General features: G+C 46.5%; 1 long non-coding RNA gene across 10 annotated transcripts in view; it reads left to right on the top strand.

Moving 5' to 3' along the window:
- The window catches only part of Gm31718, a 103,664-nt gene that overhangs the window by 62,856 nt on the left and 28,462 nt on the right, over nt 1–12,346 (top strand). For 8 of the 10 annotated variants that reach the window (XR_879375.3, XR_879368.3, XR_001778722.2 and 5 more), the window contains exons 2-4: nt 527–668; nt 3,876–3,969; nt 4,262–4,303. This is a non-coding gene — a long non-coding RNA (predicted gene, 31718). The remainder of the gene's footprint in view (nt 1–526; nt 669–3,875; nt 3,970–4,261; nt 4,304–12,346) is intronic. The other 2 variants (XR_388221.4, XR_879369.3) reach the window with 1 other exon arrangement.

The following is a 12,346-nucleotide window of genomic DNA, read 5'->3' as shown; positions in this document are numbered from 1 at the left end:
CAGCTAATGTCACGACATCACCACGTACTTCGGCACATGGGCTCTGCCAGTATCTTTCTCTGGCTGCCTCTACTGTAGCCTTTGCTCTTGCCTCTTCCTCCCACTCTCTCCTGCCCTTTTCCTGAGAATAAATACATTAGTATCAGAGACTCCCAAATACCCTAAGCTTCAAGATTCTCGGCAAGTCTTCCTTATGCTCAGAGCTCAGGAACCCCACCTCTACTGGTTGGCAGCTGGGTCTTTGCCACTTAATCCAGATGATAGGCTATGTTAGCTGTCTGGTTCTGGGTACCCCTTTGGTGTGTGTCTGATATTTAGACACCTGTTGAGCAGGCCTGGTGTGATGCCAGCACCTGCTTTAGTCAAGGCAAGCTATCTTGTTAGGATCTTCCCAGGTAGGGCATACTTGGCTCCTGGTTTCACCTCTTCACTGGCCTCCTCTAGTTCTGTAGCTGCACTTTCTAGAGGCCGAGAGAGACACAACTTAGCACCACATGCTTTCAGATCCCCTCCTCTTTGTTTCTAGGCTTGACTTGGGAAACTGGTCCGTTGGATGACTGAAGGGAACCCACACCATGAGCACACTCTCCAGTGAGTCAATGATTATTCTGCTCCAGCCACTGAGGCAATAGAGACGTTGACTTCCACTCTAGCCGATGAGGGCTCAGGTAAGTGACCCTTAGCTGAAAGGCTTTGTTTGACATGACTCAGCCTTAAAGACAACCCACTTGCCAGTTGCTAAGTGCCAGGTTCCTGTAAACACTAAAGTGCAGGAGCCTTCCTGAGAGAGAGCCCTAGCAATGGTCTGGGAGGTGATGTTTGGGAACATGAGCAGTAATCAGAAAATGTTCCCCGTTTGCTAGGTTTCAACTACCAGTAAACACAACCCTCATGCTCTCGCTTCCCTCCGGTGGCTTAGTTGCTTATGTGTGATTCACAGCTGATTTTCTGATGGGAAGTTTGGTCTGCTGTAATGATGGTGTTTGGGTTCTAAGACACTGGCTTCCACAGACACGACTTTGCCAAGAAGGGAAAGCAACAAGGAGTCTCCATTGGAAGCACCATTGGTCACCCCACTCCCTGAAGGCCATTTTTATTGCAGTTCAATTGTGGTTGCTGGAGGTCCATCTGGGCTGACTTCTTTCTGTTCAGTGGAGACTTTGGGCTTGTCAGCTTTTCCTCAGATAAAGGAGAGACACGAATCCTGCTTCAGGGAAGCATGTCACTTCCTGATTTCCTGTCTCCCTTCACTCCCTCCTTTCTTCTTTCCTTCTTCTCTCTCTTTCTCCCTCCTCCCTCCTTGCTTTCTTCTTCATGTGCATGTGTGCATTCGTATGTTGGTGTGCATACACAGGGCAGAGGACAACTTTGGCTGATTTCTTCAGGTTCTCTCTACCTTTCCCCTCCCCCACTTTGTTGTTGTTGTTGTTGTTGTTGTTGTTGTTGTTAAGATAGCATCCCTCATTGGTTTGGAACTCATCAAATAGGCAAGATGGCCTAGCCAGTATCTGCCTCCTTAGCATTGGGAATGCAAGCATGCCACACTTGGCTTTTCAAATGAAGACTCTGGGAGTCAAACTCAGATCCTTAAATATGCAAGGCAGTTACTTTATCAGTTGAATACCCTCCCTAGCCCCTTGATTTCTCTTGGTGATGATCCAAAACTAATTTGTCATCACCCAGATATCCGATGCTTCTTTCCAATGGACTTGGTTGGTTGTTGAGCTTTTTTTTTTTTAATTTAATTTAATTTTATTATTTTATTATTTTTTTGAAGTGACTTACCACATTAATCACCGTGCTCATGACCAGACTGACCCTGGTTTATGTCCTATCCTGGCCTGGAACTCTCTATGTAGACCACGTTGCCCTTGAACTTATAGAGATCCATTTACTTCTATCTCTTGAGTGCTGGGTGGTAATGATGTATCATCACATCCTTTGAGAAAAGAGCATTTTGGTAGATCAGTTTTGAATGTGGACGTTGAATGTGGTAGATGAGTGAGCCTGCCAAAAGTGCTGTTCCAGGCTGAAGGTGAACACACACACACACACACACACACACACAAACACGAGTCGAGAGGAGGGAAGGATAGCCTTTGGCATAGTCACTCTGTGCTTTCCTGAAATACATGCCTTCCTCTGCCTTTGTTGGCCTGCCTTCTTAGGAAGAAAACTTGTCTTAACCTTAATATGAGCTGTCCCTTCATCACTAGCTGTCTGTGTGACGTAGGGCATGCCATTTACCTGCTTCGAGCTTCAGATTCTCCGTTTGCGAAATGGAGAACTCAATACCCACCTTTCAGGTCAACGTAGGTAGACAGCACATATGTAGTATGCTTGGCTCATAAAAATCTTCTCAGCGAATATCATTAGTTACTCAAGGCCAAACCACAGGGACCTCAGTAATAGCAATAAAAATGGACTCCAGTTATTTAGGGTCTTCTCCAAGCCCTACATTGCAAAGGCTCCAAGAGCTCTCCATGTGTTACATGAGCTGTGATCACCCTCAGTGGACAGAGGACAAGCTTAGCATCCTAAGTCTATCCATCCAGGATCATCACCATATAGCTCTGCATGTGTGGGCTGCCATTGGTCCTGCTTTGCAGGGACACTGGAAGCCGTGGTCCTGCATGAGTGGGACAAGCCAGGTCAGGTAACCAGGACAACATCTGCTTATCACCTTTACTCATACCACAAATACACAGACTGGCCCCTGTGCTGTTATCTGACATCTTTGTGAAGCCTTTACTTGAACACCTGCCAGCAGCTATGTGTCCATCCCCTTATTCGGGAAATAGCATACCCATGAAGCTCATGGTGGAATTCCTGCTAAGAGTCAATGTTCTTATTGGGACAGGTAGGTTGGTAGAGTCAGTCTGTTGAGCGGCATAGGATGGGGGAAGGATCAGGCTCCTTCTTTCCTTGTGATCTGAGGAAAATGCTGTCCATGCAGGATCTCCGCTTGGGTCCCTCACTGGGCCCTCATCTCAATCACTACCTTTCTCAGGAAAATGTCTAACATGAGACTTGAGTTGAGAGCATGTGCCATGGCAGGAACATGCTGCCTTGTGCACATCTGTGGATCAAGACATTAACATGTTATGCTAATAAGATATGAAAAAAATTCATCCTTGGTAGAGTACCAGTGACAGACCAGAGTAACAATTCCCCTGAAGTCCAACTCGATGAAGCAATCAATGAGCAAGGGTGATGGAAGTGTTACTTCTAGGCTCCTGGATGACTCAAAGGAAGCTGTAGCACTAGAAGTCCCATTCCAGTATGTGCAATGATTCCCAGAAGCTCTATCTCTGGAGCTTCCCATACCACTTGAAGGCAGCTTGACTGGTGGGAAAGTCTCTTCTCCCCAGTAAATGTTTCTGCTCATATAGCCTTTGGGAGAAGCATTGTGTATCTTGTAAGTCTTAGGAACTTCATGAGATTTGTGAGTTGTTGTTGTTGTCTTTTTCTTGTTTTTTTTTTTTTTTTTTTTTTTCTGGAGCCTTGAAAGCTTCATTTTACTTTCGGAATCTTAACTCTCCTCTGAGATAGAGTGGCTTGGTTTAGAGAAAACTGCCATACAATAGATGCATTTGAAAGGACATAAAGGAGCCCCACTGTGTGAAGCACCTCTGCAGTGACCCCAAAACAGTTAGGTAGGTCTCCTGTGAGGAAGAAGTCCCCGTGAGGATACAGTGAAGAAGTGAGAGCCTTTAGCAGGCTGTTCCCAGCCAAGATGCCTACTCCCTTGCTGTCAGTCCAGCCCTTAGTGTGTGCCCCCGGGACTCAGAGCTCTCAAGCAGTACTGGAAGGTTACATGCAGGTGGCCACCATTTCTTTCCATCCTAACTTCCTTCTGTGCCTTCATTTTCCAGGTGAGGAAGAGAGAAGAAGAGTGAGGAAGCTGGCTTTAACTCCCTGTGTCAGAGTTCAGCCTCCTACAGGCCTCTTGGAACGTTTGCATTGTAGGTAAGCAGAAGGGTAGTCACCCCCTCTCAACAATAGCCAATGGGTGTCATGACAGGAGAGGCAGGACTCCGGTACACAGGACCACATAAAGGCCCACTGTTCCCATGGAAGGCACACGGATTTGCCTTTGGTTAGACACACCCACTTCCATCCACCCCCGGGTATGGGGTTAGAATGTTCTTCATTGTTAACTCACACACTGTTATTTCCCAAACCTGCCCAGCCCCTCCCAAAAGCTTTGAGTCCTGTTTACCATCTTTGTTTTCTAAAACAATTCATTCTCTTTGTTCAGCTGCCCATCCATCCATCTACGCATGTTAAATATATCTTTGCGGTGAGTTGGACTCCGTCTCTTACTGAATGGCTTTATCTGCTCATGGCAATTTCATACAGTCTCTGGTTCCCCAGACTGAGGGTGCATGCACACACATTTCATTATCTTCCCCCTCTAATTTTGGAATAGATTCCAAAATTTCTCTTCTTTCTGTGTATGTGTTTTCCCCCATGACCTCATGCCTGTAAGACTGTTTGGGACACTGGCTTACAAAATGCTCCCTGTTCTGAAGCCTCCTGATACCCTTGCTTTCTAGAGCAGAGGATGGTGGGGCCAGCAGGATATTCACGCTTGCTCTCTGCTTTTACACCCAACCCCATCTGGGGCCTCATTGGTGCCTATTAGGACAAAGCCTTGGGGTCAAGGTCTTATCCCATAAAAACTATTTATTTATTTTTAATTCATTGAAGTATTTTTTTAGTATATAAAATAATGGATTTCACATGATGACATTTTCATCCATATACTTTGTATTTGTTTCCTTATTATCCTCCCCCATCCTTCCTCCACTACTCACTCATTGTCCCCCTCTCCCTTTCCTCTAAGACTTGCCGCTTTTATGCCATTTATATATGTGAATATAGCTAAATCTAGTTCCATACATGAGAGAAGACATATGACATTTTATCTTTCTTCCCTCATTCCCCTCCCTCACCCCTCTCCCACTCCCTTCCCTTTCCTGACTTCCCTCCCCATCTCCTCTCCCCCACCTCCTCTCCCCCCACCTCCTTTAAGTTCTCCTTTCCCATATAGACCCAGTTCTACCTTCATATTATATATGATTCTTTCTTCAAAGAGTCACATCATATTCATATATATAATGCATATACAAACCAAATGCATATACAAACCAGCTGCAAAAAAAGCTGCCTGAGGGAAACAAAAAACAAAAACCCCAGAAAACTAGAGTCCTTTTACTCCAGAAACAAGTAGACTTTTTGAGACTAGCCACCCAGAAAGCAACCCCCTCTAATACCCACAGCATGCTCTGTGGAAGCAGTCATGCATGTGTGTCCATGTGAGTGCATGTGTAATCGTGCATGTGCATATGTGCATGAACCTGTGTATGCACACATGCATTATGTATGTGTGTGGGTATATGCAGGTGCAATTTAAATAAAAACAGCAGCATTTCTGGTCTGGATCTAGAGTGCTTGGCCAGCCTTGCAATGCTATTTTCACTAGCTCCGTTCTGACAAGGGGGCAGCTGCTACTGTTTGATGTGTGGAGAACACATCTCCTGGGAAGAGACAGGGGGAGCCAGGACACCAGGCTGAGTGGCCTCAGAGCAGGGCGCATGCTCGTCAAGATTCTATTTCAGGATTGTCTGAGACCAGTGTGTGTTCTTGCCACAGAGGAATGCTCCCTTGGAGGGGATGGCTAACCTGGCCAGGCAAGGCAGGAATGCACAGCCTGTGGTGGTGACGCCTCCTCCCAGCAATGTGTCCTGCTTCCTGCTTTGAGTCACATGAACATTTTTATTTTTTGTCTGCCTCCCACTACAGCCTGCATTCTGCCCTGCAGTGTTGTCAGGGTGGGGTGGGGGGTGGGGGTGGGGGGATCTTCTGCGTCTGGAAGCTGTGTTGTAAAACTCAGAGCTGTTTTCAGCATGACTCTGTGACGTGTAAAGATGTTGGGAGGAGGGAGGGACACAGGAAGGGAAAGGAGAGAGGAAGGAGGGCAAAAGGAGAAAGGGAGAGAAGCATCTCACTGACGTCAAAGGAGACCGCATTCTACAGGGTAACATTACTGGTACCTCCACCATCCACCCCTTCTAATTTACTAGAAACTGAACAGCCTGTTCGGAGACCCAGAGCGCTGCTTGCTGCTCTCCCCTCCTCCAACGCCTCCCTGCCTCATGTTCTCCTTTGACCAAAAGAGCCATTAATTGTTGGGAGTTTGAAAGCTACCTGATTCCTTGGTACAGAGGGGATTTCCACGAGTCATAATTCAGTCCCTGCTTGTGAGGACACTGTAGCTGAAGTAAATTGATCCAGCTGATGACAAAGGGCCCCTGGGGACAGAGAGGTCAGCTCTGCAGCTGGGGCAGCTGCTGGGGTTGTCACATGACTGGCTGTGCTTGCTCAGGCTTGCCCCCAGTGCCCTCATGATCTTCCTGCACACACACACACACACACTCACACACCCCATCCCCCAGTCCCTGCATCCCTTGCAATCTCTTCTTTGCCTCTCTAGAAGGCCAGGATTTGCAGCCTGTCTGGCTTCCTGAGGTGAAGGTGATTTTCCAGGAAGTTGCCAGCCTCCTTCTCCACTTGAAATGTGGGATTACTACTGGCAAGATGGCTCAGTCGGTAATGTACTGGCCACACAAGCACGAAGACCTGAGTTCAATCCTCCAGAACTCACATAAAAAACTGTTTGGTGACATGTGCTTGCAAGCCCAGTGCTAGGAAAGTAGAAACAGCTCTCTGGGTCTTGCTGGCCAGTCAACCTAGTAGCTTAATAGGTGAGCGCAGAGCCAGTGAGAGACCCTGTCTCAGAACACAGGATGGATGGCTCCCAAAGAATGATAGCCAAGGTTGATCTTTGACCTCCCCATGCACTGACACACATATGTCAGTGTGACATACACAGGTACATGTACAAATTCAAAACAGAGTGGCTCCCTCCTGGTAGTCCTCTTTGCTGCCCTGACAGGTTCTATGGTGTTTTGCTGAAACCTCTCTCCATTCTGCTATCTGGACATGCAGGACCTGTTCACGAATACGGTCTGGCAACACTAACTTGTAACCTGGAGTTCCAGAAACAGCCGATTCCACTACCCAGATGGTAGAGTTCAAGCCGCTGGCTAGCCAAGGCTGCACAAGTTAATTTTTATCCCAGTAAAAAATAATAAACACCGCATTAGCAACTACATGTTTATCAATTTGCAGTTCATTTCCAGCCAGACCATCTCCCTCCTGTGTGTTTTTACTGCTGGCTGATGATCCGGAGTACGTTTTGTGAAACCATATGTGGCTATTTAAGCCCTGGCCTCCGTTGCATTTATGCGATGTTTTCCACCTTAATTGTATGACGCTATTTGGCTCCTAGTGCTATGGCGTTCGACTAGCGCATCCAAAATGCTAAAGAAACTGCAGTAAAGCCACAGGACTTGCTAGGGGGTCACCTGGCAGCTCAGAGACCTGTGCTGCTGCAGTAAGGATTTTATATTTCCGCTTTTATAAGAAGTCCCAGCAAGCACGTGTTAAATCATCCTCTCTGGGTAGGAATGTGTCTGTTGTGTTTCTTCTCGTTTTATGGTAGGCTGATATCAGAGGAGGTGCTGAGGACAGTTCTCAGGTGGAGTTAGGGATTCTGACCCGGAAGATGCTCCTTCAGAAAGCACTAGTGCATGACTGGGTTCAAGGGTGATCACTGGCCCCACAGCTCAGCCTGGTTTTCTTTTTTTTTCTTTCCAGTGCTTCAGCTGGTTTTATTCTTGGCAGGATTACAGCCCCCATTGACAGTGTCACCTACCCTTTATCATTAGACTGTTGTAGCCAGGGACACCATTTGGCTAGATGAAATGGAACAACGCCTGTGTACAATCATGAAGATACTAAACCCTTCCCCAATCTCTAAGTGCTACTGAATGGAAGTATACATAACAAACTGGTGTTGCCACAGAAACACTAGGGGGATGGTGTGTCCTTTCCATGGCTCTCAAGTGCCTAAGGATGTCTACTCCCGGGGACTGGCTGACTGCCCGGGTCTAGTGGACCCTCACAGGACTCTCTTGATAGGAAGAGCAGCCTTGGCTGGGGCCAGTAGGCAGTGGGTAGAAGGTTGGTGCTTCGTGAAACCCCAAGGATGAGGCAATGTCCCATTTCCCAATGGGTAGTTACGAAAGGACTGTCTTTTTGGGGGCTAGCATGAATATATAAACGTTAAAACATTGTTTCTGTCTGTCTCTGTCTGTCTCTCTCTGTATGTATATATGTATGTATGTATGTATGTATGTATGTATGTATGTGTGTATAAGTACTGCAGCTCCTATGTGGAGGTCAGACAACTTTAGGAGTCAGTTCTTGTCTACTATGTGGGTCTCAGGGACTGAACTCAGGTCTTCTGGTTTGCTGGTTTCTTTACTTACTGAGCCACCTGGGTGGCCCCTGAATGTATAGATTTTTTTTAATGATGTAAGTGACATAGTCAAATTTCTTATCAAATTATTTTATAGGTGTGTTTGGACTTATAGTACAAATATGCTTATTTAAAAACATTGCTTTGGCTTTCGCTTGTTATTCAGGCTCTCCATTGCTCTCTCTCTCTCGCTCTCTCTCTCTCTCTCTCTCTCTCTCTCTCTCTGTGTTGTGTTGGGAACCAAATGCAGGGTCTCCACATACCATGTAAATACTCTGCCACTAAGTGAACCCCCAACTATCTTAGTCAAGGTTTCTATTGCTGCACAAACATCATGACCAAAAAGCAAGTTGGGGAGGAAAGGGTTTATTCAGCTTACATTTCCAGATCATAGTCCATCACTGGAGGAAGTCAGGACAGGAACTCAAGCAGGGCTGGATCCTGGAGGCAGGAGCTGGTGCAGAGGCCATGGAGGGATGCTGCTTACCAACTTGCTCCTCATGGCTTTCTTATAGAACTCAGGACCACCAGCTCAGGGCTGGCACCACCCACAGTGGGCTGGGCCCTTCCCCATTGATCACTAACTGAGAAAATGCCTTACAGCTGGATCTCATGGAGGCATTTTCTCAACTGAGGCTCCTTCCTCTGAAGACTCCTGTCAAGCTGAAACACAAAACCAGCCAGTACACCAGCCTTTCCAGCTTCTTTTTAAGTGACAGAACACAGACTTGCTTACCACATCTAACTTCTCCCCAGTGTCTTTGAGATCTAGGACTCTTTGAATCTGTAAAACGTGGCCTCTGGAAAAGCTGTCTCAGGTCCCCCCCCTCCTGGGGGGGCATGCTGTATTTGAGATTTCCACAGTGGGCATTTTCTTGCACTGTTTTTGAAAGGGACCCTTGTGGGGTGTGGCTGCACCAGGAGATGCTCAGTTGTGTTAAGGCTATAGAAGTATACTTGCAAAGGACTGAAATGGCACAGGGCTTGGAGTGTTCTATTTCTTGTTGTTGCAAAAGCAGCTGCTGGTAAATGAAACTTAAAGAAAGTAGGATTTGTTTTGGTTCACGGTGTGAGGGGCACAGACCATCAAGAGGGGGAAGGTGGGGTGATGAGGGTGGCTGTAGCTTCTGCAGCAGAAGCAGGAGGTGGGTGCTCACAATGAGACTGTAGCCAGGAAGCATTCTTAGACGAACGATGGGCTGAGCTGATTTTTTTCTTTTTATTTATTCTGAGGACTCCTACCCAAGGGGTGGTGCCTCTCGGCCATATGCAGGGTGGGTTCCCTTTCAGTCGAACATCTCTGAAAACATCTCATAGATATAGGAAGGGGAGTGTCTTCTAGAGGACTCCAAGCCCAGCCAAGATGACAATGAAAAAAATCAACCGTCACATCTGAGTTTCTTTCAAAAAATTCTTTTTCTGTTGAGTACGGAGAAATGGCTAAGCAGCTGAGAATACACATTGATATTTTTCAGACCCCTCCTCCCCCAGGTTCAGTTCTCAGCACCCTCATGGTGGCTCACAACTGCCTGTAACTCCAGTGCTACGAGATCTAGTGCCCCTTTCTGGCTTCCCCAGGCACTAGGCATGGACATGGTACACAGACAGACAGACAGACAGACAGACAGATGAAACACCTACACACATAAAAAAATAAATAAATTTGCTGAGACACATATACCTCACACACAGTTATATGTGTCTCAGCAAATGTGTGGAGGTCAGAGAACAACTTGGGGGAGTCAGTGTAACCCTTTCGTGGCGTGGTGATGGCAGATCAAATCCGAGCCCCTGGCTCTGGTGGCAAGCGCCTTCACCCACTTAAGTTACCTTGTTGTCTCCTGAAATTTTTCTTTTTCCATGTGAGGTTTTCTTAAAAGCAATTTCAAAACTGTGGGAACATGTGAGAAGCAAAACAGAAAGCAAGTTTGGAGATGCTCTGGTCCTTTCCTTGTGAGCCACGGAGAGAACTTAGAGGTGCTGGGTTTCTTTCTTCTGACATACTTGAAATTTTCCACAATGAGAACTTAAAATTAATTTGCAAAGAACCAGAGGCCATGCCTTTAAGAATATCTTCAGACATTTTTAGTCAACAGGGCTGGTAACAAACCTCAGGAGTCCCCCAGAAGTGACGGGGAGATCCACTTCACGCACTATTCCTCAACAGAAGCACCCATTTCTTAGTATCCTAATTGGTATGCAGATGCTCAGCCTAGGAGGGCAGAGGAGGGCCTGTTGCTACACAGTCCTAGAGGCAGGCCTGGTGGGTACATGGTCTTGTTGGTGGCATTAAAGAAAAGAATCGGTAATGTCCCTCTAGTGTGGCAGCTGTGGTCTACACAGCCCAAGCAAGAGGGGATGTGAGCATCTGTCCAGCAAACTGTCCAGCAAATCTGTTGCAGTCAGGCAGGATAACTTGGGCCTAGCAGCCCCGATGACCACGTTGAAAGAGCCAAAAAGCAATTCCGCTTTTACTTCATACTCATATTGATGGGCTGGCTCTCCCAACATTATTAATCCAAAAACACGGTGGTAGAACAGGACACTTTCCATACGAGAAAGTAGATCAGTTTGTCATGGAGTATTGTTGAGATTAAAAATGTCTACTGTGCCTGTGTGAGAAGTCTGGAATTCTCTGGAATTATTAGTAGAAAAAAATACCCCATTACACTATGACACAATAAGGTGATTATAACTAGGATTGATTTACTTCTGGCCTTTATTTTATTTTATTTTTTTATTGTAGCCCCAATCATATCTCATATTTCTGAATAAAGAGGGCAGAGTTGTTTTGAAAGAGCCTCCCCTCAAACATGAAACATACACACAGTCTCTCTCTCTCTCTCTCTCTCTCTCTATCTCTCTCTCTCTCTCACACACACACACACACACACACACACACAACGGTTTCAGAGTATCTATCTCAGCATTTCAGTACTGGCAGATTTATTGGAATGTAGAAAAAAAATCAAAGAAAATAAACAAAACACCCATGTGCTCAAACTGAGAGCAGATTCTCTTTTGGACAGTGTGTGTGTTTTTCTGATGAGGTAAGTGTTGATTCTAACCCAAAAAGGCTGGAAAGTGTGAGCTTAGATAAGTGTCTGCTGGATTCAGGACTGCAGCGTGGAGGCTGTGAAGTGGGCGTTAAGATCACCGGCTGTAGCCGCAGAATAAAGTTCACCCTCGCTTATCCTCACGGTAATTGGTTACTGAAGTGAAAGAGTTACTGTCCAGAAACCCTCTGTTAACTTTAGGCTCAACTCACAGGGGCGGATGCTTCAGGCCAGGCGAGGGATCACAGATGAAGTCTACAGGCGTTGTTTTAACAATGTCAAGTGGCCCCAGTCCAGGCTAGAAGTTAAACCGGAAGATGGCTATCAAATGCAGTTGTTGGGTCTGGCACAATCGCTCTTTGCTGAGCTGAGCAGAAAAGAGAGATATTTCTCTGTGGATTTGGCTCATGGTCCCACAATGCGGTCTTTCATCTGCATCTTCCTATTGGCTCAAGGGAAAAACAAATCTTGCGTGCACAGAGGAGTTGTCCCTGAGAGTTGACATCGGTCACCCATGGCCCCCGCTGGGCCCTCCACCTACGATTTCCTATTACGCTGCTTTTCCAGCAACTCAGACAAGCGACCTCATGAAGTGGTTGAAGCTGCCTTTTGGTTGTAGTTAAAACATATTCCAGCAGCTCGATTTCACATGCTATGATAAACAGGGCAACCTCCTCCTGTGAGCTGTGATATCTTACATTTGCAAGCCGGTGTGTGTGTGTGTGTGTGTGTGTGTGCATGGAAAACGGGCTGGTTGTGCTGAGCAACATTGCTTTGACCACAGGGCCATTTCTGCAGAATTCTCTTTTGTGTGGCCGTTCCCCCTTCAGGTCAGTGAATAAACTCATCATGACTGGCAAGGGCACTTCGCTGCAGAGCTTAATGTGCAACTCGTGGCTTT

The sequence above is a fragment of the Mus musculus genome, chromosome 8 (assembly GCF_000001635.26).
Source record: "Mus musculus strain C57BL/6J chromosome 8, GRCm38.p6 C57BL/6J".
In the NCBI taxonomy this organism is placed as follows: Eukaryota; Metazoa; Chordata; class Mammalia; order Rodentia; family Muridae; genus Mus; species Mus musculus.
The sequence above is the reverse complement of the archived record's forward strand: the minus strand, read 5'-3'. Positions and strand labels throughout refer to the sequence as shown.